We start from the raw sequence: 10772 nt of genomic DNA on the forward strand, positions 1-10772 counted from the left end.
TAAAGCATAACCTATGACAAAAAGACAACACTTTAAATGTTATTAGTTATAAATAAAAAACACTTTAAAATTATTATAGTTATAAATGGAAAAAAAATATTAATGATAATTTAATAAGAAATCATTATACATTATATTTTAATGAGCATTATACTATTTAATATTTGATTATCAAGTCAATAAACAAACTTTTGGATAACGATATTCATCGTCTTATTTCAATTTTCGAAAGGGCGCATTGTACTTAATACATGCGTTATCGCGACGGTTTGAGGACTATCGGGAGTAAGTAGAGCGTGTCTCTCCCAGCTCGCGCAAGATATCCAGACGTTCGTATTGCTCCGGAGTGGGTTATCTCAAAGGCAACATCTCCATGCTAGTCACGGGAAATGACTCTCGCAATCTTTCCGCTGAATGCCGGTTGGCAGTCGACACGAGCCGAGCGGACCTCCAGCAGATATTAAATGAAAACATCGCAGGGCAGCCTCTCTTACGCTTCCGCGGATCCATCTAATATTTGCACAGATAGATATCGCAAAGGAACTGTGTCTGCGGCTCCGCTCTTTTTTTTTTTCCTTCTTTTACCTTCTCGAGATACCGCACAAGAAAGCCGCGTACATTTGCGCTACAGAGGCGGATCTTCGTGAAAATTAACGAAACATAAACTTTAGGCCCTTATTTAAGACTTCGTGGTATAATTTTATTCAAAAACAATTATTATTAATTTAAAGTTATATATTGTGTGGAGAATATAAGAGACGATACTGCTGGAGGTTCTCTAAAGTTATTATATTCGCGATTCACGAAACACTGTCATCGCCCCTGTTATACCACCAATCTCACAGTCAGTGCCTTCAAAAGCGAGAAAAACGTGATAACGTCGCGAGATGCGGACTGAGATCCAGAGAAATCGCATGAGACCCGAGTGAGATACGTTTTGAAATAATCTCGCCATTTCGCCGTCTCCGTGACCAAACGACCCGTTACCGATCCTCCCTCCTCGCCAGATAGAGAAAGAGAAGAGAGACGGGTAGATTTTATCGCTATCAATTTACAATACGACTGGCGCATCGCCCGCTCGCGCGCCACACCGCACTTTATGATCTTGCTTTTCCGCGAGCTGCGCCGAACAGAGATCTTATCTAACCGCTTCCCGATTATTCCCTCACCTAGAGAGGCCCTTTACTAATTCACACGATTTTACGAAGCCTATTGTCCGCTCGACGATGAGGCTTACCATCAATAGATGCTGCATCGGGTATCCTCTTGGCCTACCAATCCTTTCATTCTCCTCTTCTCTTCTCTCCCTTGCTCCGAATCCCTTTGGACAACGATGATAGACTTCGAATCCCGAAGCAATCAGATTTAACTCCTATCTCCAAACTCTCATTAGTCCATACGGTTGAACGGCCTCCGTTGCTGTTTCCGTGCGAATCAAAATTATAAGCGGATTTAAGAAGCGGTCTTGAGAGTTCTTCTTCGATAGTTGTAAAATTTGTAACAATGCCATTAAAACGAACTTTAGCTTTGACATAAAATGTGCATTTTCCGAACTTGCAGGTTTTTATCGTGAAGTATTTTAAGTAAAATAAAATCACCGTCACCGAAAAGGCCTTAAGGCTGCTATAAATATTTTAATGGAAGAACTCTGCAAGTGCCTCGAAACTAAACAATTTTTTGAGAATCAGAAATATTCATTATAAGCAATTAAAAGTTTAAACCATGAAATAATAAGAAAATGATTTTGTATTAAATCTCTTATTTTTTGTTTGATTTTAAATGTGTTTTAAATCTCAAGCGCAAAAAACTGCATGAATGTCAGATACAAATCTGACGTAATGTATAAATTCAACTGTAGATGAAGATAATCGGATTTTTCCAATCTCTATCATTGTGTCCTGTCTTTTCTCTGTTTCAAAATTTTAGGACACACACACACATGCATATATATATATCAGAGTTTTATACATTATTTATATATCCTATACACAAGTATAGATAAATATATCATGAAAGAAATGAATATATACAGATATACTTTATTTGCTAGTTGTTGCATTTAATTAACGTGATAATTGGTTGACAGAAATAATGAAAATGGATAACTTGTTGATATTACAATCTCGTTGAAGTATATATCCTCTGTTCGTAATAAATTAATGCAACTTATTAATATTATTAATTAGTCAATTCAATTTGTACATTTCACAGCTCTTCGTGTAATATGTACAGTTTTATTGACGGCAGAAGTATTTTTCGGGGACAGAGTGCTCTGATTCTTATAGATTCACATATTTTGCCGCTTGTTTTAGCATTATTCCCTTTTTCTTTCATTCTTGCGAGTTACAAATACTTGCGGCTATGTATAATTCATGGCGAACGCATACATATGATGAATAAGGATAGCGTAACCGCGCGAGATACATTGCTGTCGCAGATTTCGGAAAGTTTCTGGATCGATTCAGGGACGACGACCTTAAATCTCCCACGCAGTGCGCAAGCACCACGAAGAACAGCATGTTGGACTACATTTCCAACTGCTGTTGGTCGATGGTTGCATTTTATCTTTTCTGCTTCTTCTCATACAAAAAGCACTGTAATCTCCATCCGTACTCCATACGTATTTCGCGACTATAATTTTGTCGGTTTTAGTGTGTGTGTGTGTAATGGAAAATAAAAAACTTTCATTTCTGAGCATTTCACACATGTTGAAATCCGAAAATTTTTATGTTCAACGTAATTATAGCTATATACAAAGCTTATGATATACATATATAATAAGACAGATTTTTTCTTGTTATTTCATCGAGTTTGTTATCTCGAATTTTTCGCGAGTTTTTCGCCGCTTAACTTTCGAGGCTTGATACGTCGTTTGATCTCGTGAATGATATGGAATTGTCCTTGTCAATGTCGAAACTACAGCTCAAAGTAAGAAACAGATCTCTATTAAAGGTTGTTGCGCCTTGTTACGAGACTCTGGCTCTCATATATCGCGCTATCGCGTTTTAGCATTTTATTCTCGTCCAATCTCGCCATCTTCTCTCTTTTCAATTGCTTCGTATTGTCCGTCCTTTTCGCGCTTATCGTTTTAATCTTTTTTAGATTTTCTCTTTTTTCTTTTCCTCGCGGACATTTCCGACATAGCGAGTGATTTCGCAGTGCAAAAAATTTACATGAGTTATTGGGACATTATATCAACAGTTAGTTAGTGGTTCGTGTCATCATCACGGTCTGCTAGAGACTTTAAAAACATGACAAATGGAAACGTGTGAATAACGTTTAAAAATAATAATTCGTCCTATATTTACACTAGTTAATGCAATTTTAAAGACAAACGATAGAAATCAGTTTTTCTATTATTTTTAATAACTGGATTATTTGATTAAATTATCGTAAAATTTTTTTGTTTCTTTTTTATTATATTACATAAAATAGAAATAGATGTTTAAATTTTTTTTTAAATAATATGATTTACAAAATGTTATGGAAAGGCTCATTTTATTAGTCGTTGTTTTCTTTAAAAGTGAGATCTCTATTTTAAGCGGAAACTCCAAGACGGAAAATTCTTTATCTTGAATATTTCTCTCTTCCATTATATATATTTATTTTCTTAAGTTGATACTATTACGCACAATGAGATATATTATTTTTTAATAGTGTGTAAATTTTAAAAACTTGCGACATTATAAGCTTTTTGCGTTGAGAAATAAGAATCAAAATCACTTTTATAGATTTGCAAAATAATCGATTTTTCTTATGCTGAGAAGAATTTACAAAATTTTTGTCTAGCAATAAACTATAAAGCTACTTAAATATACCATATGTTTTTTTTAATCTTTATATATATATGGTGCCAAGATAATCATGTAAGCTGATACACATATATACAAATTTTATTTATATTTATATAAATCATGATTCCTCTTATTTTCACATATAACTATACAAAATGGTAATTGCGCAAATCAGGAGTACAATTTGTTTTCTGCAAATGACGGCTTAAACTCATAGTGCGTGCGTATCATTAGGGTGTAAGTTTATTGAATTCCTGGACGGCGCCCTCGCGTCCAATTTCAACCCTTTGCGTCGACGCTACGCAAGAGACGACGCGTCTTATCGCATTCACATGAGAATGCATCCTCACGTTTGCAACACGTGTTGACGGTGAGCTTAACGAAGACATTAAAACATTCTACGCACACAAACACACATGCACGCTCACGCGTCGACTGGCCGAATTTATTTAATCCAATTAAGGAACCTCGCCGGCAATCTTTTGAGCGACTGCTCGGTCGATTGAAAGTTACACGTGTTTTTGTCAGCTCTCATTTAACACACACCGGGTGTGTAACCGGATACGAAACCATCTGAAGGACCCGGAGGCAATGTCAGGCAACGCCGATTTGGAAACGTAGCGTATGTTGCGTGAGAGGAGGCCTTATAGATGTCGAAGTCTGGCAATTCCGTGTCGATTACGAGGAATCAAGAGAACCGACATGCACGACGGGATAGTCTCATCGTACGACGACGTACGATCAATGTATTTCACTAGCCATAAACGTATGTACTGCAATCGAATATCATTCCTCCGAATTTCTCGATTTTATACATGGGAATATGAGTATACAGCTACATGTTCGACAAATATCAATTGTGATGATTTTTGAGTTCTATTGTATCAGACGTAAATAAAATCGTGTTATGTGATCCGAAAAAGAGAAACCGAACAATGAAAACAATATCCGAACCGGTATTTTAACTTGATACTAAATTTCATTGATGACTTTTTTTTTATTTTATTGTAAAATTTTCATGTTGTTGCAACAAATTGTATAATTTTTATAAGTATTAAAATTTTCTGGATAATTTTTAAATTATTATCGATTTATATTATTTACGATTCACAAAAAAATAGTTTAGAAAAAGCAAAACTATTTAAATTAGATTTATATATTGGGTTGAACGGAAAGTTTGTGCCGTTTTTTTGGTCTTCATCTCTTAGTAAAAAACGAACTTTCCGTTCAACCCAATAGTTCGTTCCATAGGTTTTCGAATAACCGTCAATAGCCGAAAAAACACTTTTCAGTACATTTGAAATTGATTATAAATTGGTTTATTTCAAAACCTATGGAGCGAACTGCAATCATTTTGATCTCATTTGAAAGATAATTCAATTCCGAACAAAAAGTTTCCTATAACCATGGGTCGAAAAATGCTTTCTTAAAAAGTTAGCGCCCAAGAACCTCTGAAATCACGGTTATTTTTTACATTTTTACAAATATCAGGGAAAGTATGCGTCTTTTAACAAAAAGTACCGAAACAAAAGTTGTACAGAATTAAATTATCTTTCAAATGAGATCAAAATTATTGTATTTCGTTCCATAGGTTTTCGAATAATCGTCAATAGCAGAAAAAACACTTTGGTTAAGCGGAAAGTTCGTGCTGTTTTTTCGGTCTTCATCTCTTAGTAAAAAACGGAACGAACTTTCCGTTCAACCCAATATAATGTAGAATTTTTTCGAATTTATGCCAGGCTAATAATTACAGAAAAAAGCAATACTGTAAAAAGTATTATTACTTAATTGCTATCCGATGTACATCTGGCTGAGTTTTTAATAAGATCTTTTGGTAGAATCGATATCATCTACACGCCGGCTTAGCCATTTTACTAATGAAACAACTTTTACGATGCAATTAACAAACTTGCCGTTTAACCAATATATTAGATCAACTACCTTATGTGGGTTTTTTATTTTGGAGCAGTGAGATAAAAAATCATGATATTATCTCGTACGTATCACATATATCACATATAATATACATGTGTATATTTCTACACAGTGTCGTCGAAAAGAAATGATCTTTCTTATCATGAAATAAATGATATTCAAAATATTAAATTTTTAGAGATAAAATGTTAACTATATGTGTATTTATCTAATATAAAATTTTACTACAATATTTTTGATATAATATAATATAAAATTATAATCTCAAAGCAATAGAGTAACGTAATGATTCTACAAACGAAACGCTTGTTTCACCTTAAAGTTTTCATATATTTCAAACTTACTATAAGGATAATTGCTTTTTATGGTGCACCGTATATAACGGAATTGCGGATAGAGAAAGCCAATTACTATCTGTGCCGCATTTGCTATAGTACGAATGGACTCCCATCGTTCGAGCTGCATCTATTTCGTATCAGGTGGAAGCCAATTGTGCAGACTGGGCGAACCAGTCATATATTCCTGGCAACAGTGCGGCGCTAAATTATTATAATGCCCATCGGACAAAGCGCACTGTCTCGCTTGAAATTCTATGCTAATGAATTAGGGGGATCGAACTCGATCGAACATGCGTTTTCACATGGATGCGTCGTCAGGTATTATCTACTCAAGTTCTTAGATTATCTCATATACGCCGAATTGGAGCCAAGCTTAACCGACACGTGTGTGACGAATCAAATATAATCTTTATTTAATAAAAAAAGATAAAAGTTATAAATAAATCTTGAAGTATATTATAACTTCATTAATTTTTACCGTTATTAATTTTGTTACATAAAAATACAAAAGAAAAATCTGTTGCAATATATAACTTGACATAATTTAAAAGTTTCGTCAGAGCAGCAAGTTGTTTACGAAATCGCGTATGTTTTGTCTGTTTATAATTTTAAAAAGCCAGATAATCGTTATACTTATTAGCAACAGTAATTAAAACTTTATAACTTTGTCGAGATCGCACATGGATTAATGTTTAAAAAAATATTGGCCAGTAGGTGTACATTACGTGCAACGTTACCGTCTGCAAGTATTATGCGTTTAATTATTTCTAGCATTATAACGTTTGCGGTCCAGTGTAATCGAAACTGAATATTTCGCGCAATATTATGGGATAATCATCGGTTCCGCCCACCGAGCAGAAATATTAAAGGCAATTAAACGCTTCCCCCTTTGGTAAACGCGCGTCGCATGCGAGAATGCAAAATTCGTCTGACTCGCCGTGGATCACAGGGGATGTAGTTAGAGATGGAATCAAATCGTTTATGTGCGTCTCTGTATATGTGTGGGCGATTTAAAAATACATAATGAAACTTGTGAATCTTTACAAGAAAACAAAATAAATTGTTTATTACAATATCGGATCTTATTAAAGTGAAATTTGGATCGACATACTTATGTATTTTTACTGTTGAATATGAAAGAGAGCAAAGATCTATCTCTAATGAAATGATACTTAGACATTGAATTGGATTGAGACTTGGGAGTGTACATTGACTTGATTTCATTCTTAGATGAAACTTGAGATCTGGAATGAAGCAGCTATCTCGGCTCGCTGCGACTTGTCAATTATGTATAATAAGACGCGTAATGAATGGGTGCGTTCATGATCCGTAACAGAAAAAAAAAACATGAGAAAAAAGGAAAGCTCATTTTCATCGATCGTTAATGGATGCTAAATACGCTCATCTTAACACGAGACTTGGTAATGAGCTCGCGGAATAGAAGTAAATGCAGAAGAGCTCTTATTTACGTATACCCAACATGTCTTGCTGCGACAAACCGTACAATATGACTCGTATTATACGATGCATAGATATCTCTACGCGCGCGAGAAGTTATACGAAACTTTGTCTGGAGATACATATACCTATCCGCGTTGTTGGTAATGAGCGAATTCTTAATCTTTACTCGACGACGCGACGTGTAAAAATTAACATTCTATTCGTGGAAAGATATAATAATAATGAATAATATAAAAAACATGAGAAAAAAGGAAAGCTCATTTTCATCGATCGTTAATGGATGCTAAATACGCTCATCTTAACACGAGACTTGGTAATGAGCTCGCGGAATAGAAGTAAATGCAGAAGAGCTCTCATTTACGTATACCCAACATGTCTTGCTGCGACAAACCGTACAATATGACTCGTATTATACGATGCATAGATATCTCTACGCGCGCGAGAAGTTATACGAAACTTTGTCTGGAGATACATATACCTATCCGCGTTGTTGGTAATGAGCGAATTCTTAATCTTTACTCGACGACGCGACGTGTAAAAATTAACATTCTATTCGTGGAAAGATATAATAATAATGAATAATATAAAAAATTATTTAAAAATTATGAAAACTTATCATCAATAGTCAGATTGGAAAATAAGTAAACGAGCAACCTTTTATTAATTAATATTGTAATTGTTTATATTTTTTCTTATTTTACATTTGATTTCATAAATATTTTTATGTTATTTATTAATTGAATATTATATAGAGAAAGAAAACGAGAGAGAAAGAAAATGAAATAAAAGATACTTAAAAAACTTTGTAATGTAATATTTCTTATTTATTATTATATTTGTTATTACTGTTTCAGTTATTATGTTTTGAGATATTTATAGAATTACAATTTTCCGAAATCAAAGATCATTATCTAAGGATTTGCAATGTGAAACTTCTAGTTTTTCATATAATTTTGATACAAAAAGGAATTCTAATCTGTATCAATCGCGATATTTCGATGTCCGAAATGATTAAGCTTTTATCTCAACGTCGTGCTTTGATCAATTAAAAAATGTATCGTACGAATAAAAAACAGTAGCAATATAAAAGGAGATTATGCATCGGCGCAATTAATGTTACGACACATGAGACAATTCGCAGATTTTCCGAGAGAAAAACCTAATATATATGAACGTGCTAGACATCGGCACTCATATCGCATAACTTATGTTGCACAAATGAGTCAATGCATCGGACGCTGATGTATCTCGACGTTTCTGATATACGTGTACATATGTTTATATACATGTGTGCACATAGCTTTCCATCTTATCGCGCACTAATCATGGTAAAAGCAGTAGCTAGCGCGTTATATTCGTCATTCGACATATCTTGCCTTACTTAATGGAAATATGAGAGGTGTTACTTTCACGTTTTCGTGACATCTCTTTCTTTATCCGTGTTTTTATTTTTTTTTTATTTTTTACTACTTCTAGAAATACTACCGGGAGATATATTATTCCATCATCGCTATTGAGAATAATCATTTATGTTGACATTTATTTGTCAAAAATTGAAAATGTGCTAAAACGCGAAGTAACGTTCAAGTAGAATTTAAAAAAAAAATTGAAAAGAGATGACGCGCGATTAAATTTTCATTAAAGAAAAATCACCTCCAATTTTAATAGAGAATGCTATGCGAAAGCGTATATTTTCCGATAAATCTTGTATACATTCAAATTAGACAAGGATACATAATAATATATATATATTTTGAATTCTACAATGTAACAATAAATGACAATATATCTTCATATCCTTAAAATGATTGATCTGACATTTAACCCGCTTATGGTTAGCGTCAGAAAGAATTATTGCATCGATTAAGCAAAAAGAGGAAAAAAACGCCATTGTTGTAATTACCGGCGCTAAAGATCGTGCCGAGATCGATTACACGCGTCACGCGCATGTCGCACGCAATCGTAGCTTTTTAGTTTTGCATCTCGCTATTCCTGTCCACCTGCGACCACCAGTAGAGCAAATTGTGATTTATGCGAGCAACGTGTGCGACCGCCTGACGAAAGAGAATTGTGAGCGTAATGAGTTATGGAGGCTCGCTCCTAATTCAGATATATGGTCATGTAATCAGCCTTTTGCTTGACATCCGCGTCACCATGTCTTCGTGTCTCACCGCGATAACATTTTTTTTATCATCCAGGATTATCCTCTATCGTGCACTACCGCATTTTAATCTTGGCAGGAGCGAATCCAAACTTGTGACACGATAAGCCAAAAGTGAATCAATCATTATTCAATTATTGATGCATTCTGTAATTTATATTGAAAGCTGATTGATTATTATCTCTGATTTATGAATTGTTAAGAATTTATTTATTAGATTTGTGAAAAGATAATAAAAACAACAGCAATGTTACAATAATCGATTTCGCAATAGCAAAACAAATAGAGTTATAAAATAGAATATTTAATATTATAAATAGAATATTTGTAATGAATCTTAATAATTAAAGTTGCTGAATGGCATCTTTTTAGAATTGATCATAATATAAAATAACAATATTACAGTGCGATTTTCCATGCATAAATTTAAATAAAATCGCGTTTCTCAGTTTTAGTTGAGCAGCGTGCGGTTCGTGGTAATACCGTCCGTGTCGTATAAATTGCGGTAATAAATGGTAATTATGTTACAGCACACGGCGGTAATGTGGCACCGTATCGATTTGCGCCTGCCTATGATTTAATATCCGCGACCATTTTACTATGAAATTACAATCGAATTGGATAATAGCGCCTGGTAGTTATCAAAGAGGCGAGTATTATATACATACACACGCACGCATACTCTCTCTCTCTCTCTTTCTTTCTATCCCTCTTCACGCTCTAACGCACGTCTTTAGATTACGTATTCGTTGAACCAACCCCTCGATAGACGCACTTTTGGAGTAGCCAGCCGGTCTGTCACAGTATAGCGACTATGCTTCAGACTTCAAGTGTCCGCCGAGAGGCGTGTAAGAGCAAAGGGCCTGCATACCATTCGTGATACGACAAGCTGCTACGTCCAAGATGAGATTTCAAATATTCTACAAAGCCCATGTAATCTGTTAATGAACCAATCCTTCGAGGACGTGCACGCTTGAACATTGACTCGAAATTATATGTATTTTATCGACTTGCCAGATGTTCATATTATTTTCTCTGCATTTATGTATAATTTTCATCATGCGAAATTAATATATATATATA

This window comes from Formica exsecta, unplaced genomic scaffold, assembly GCF_003651465.1.
Source record: "Formica exsecta isolate Colony F162 unplaced genomic scaffold, ASM365146v1 scaffold262, whole genome shotgun sequence".
Classification (NCBI taxonomy): domain Eukaryota; kingdom Metazoa; phylum Arthropoda; class Insecta; order Hymenoptera; family Formicidae; genus Formica; species Formica exsecta.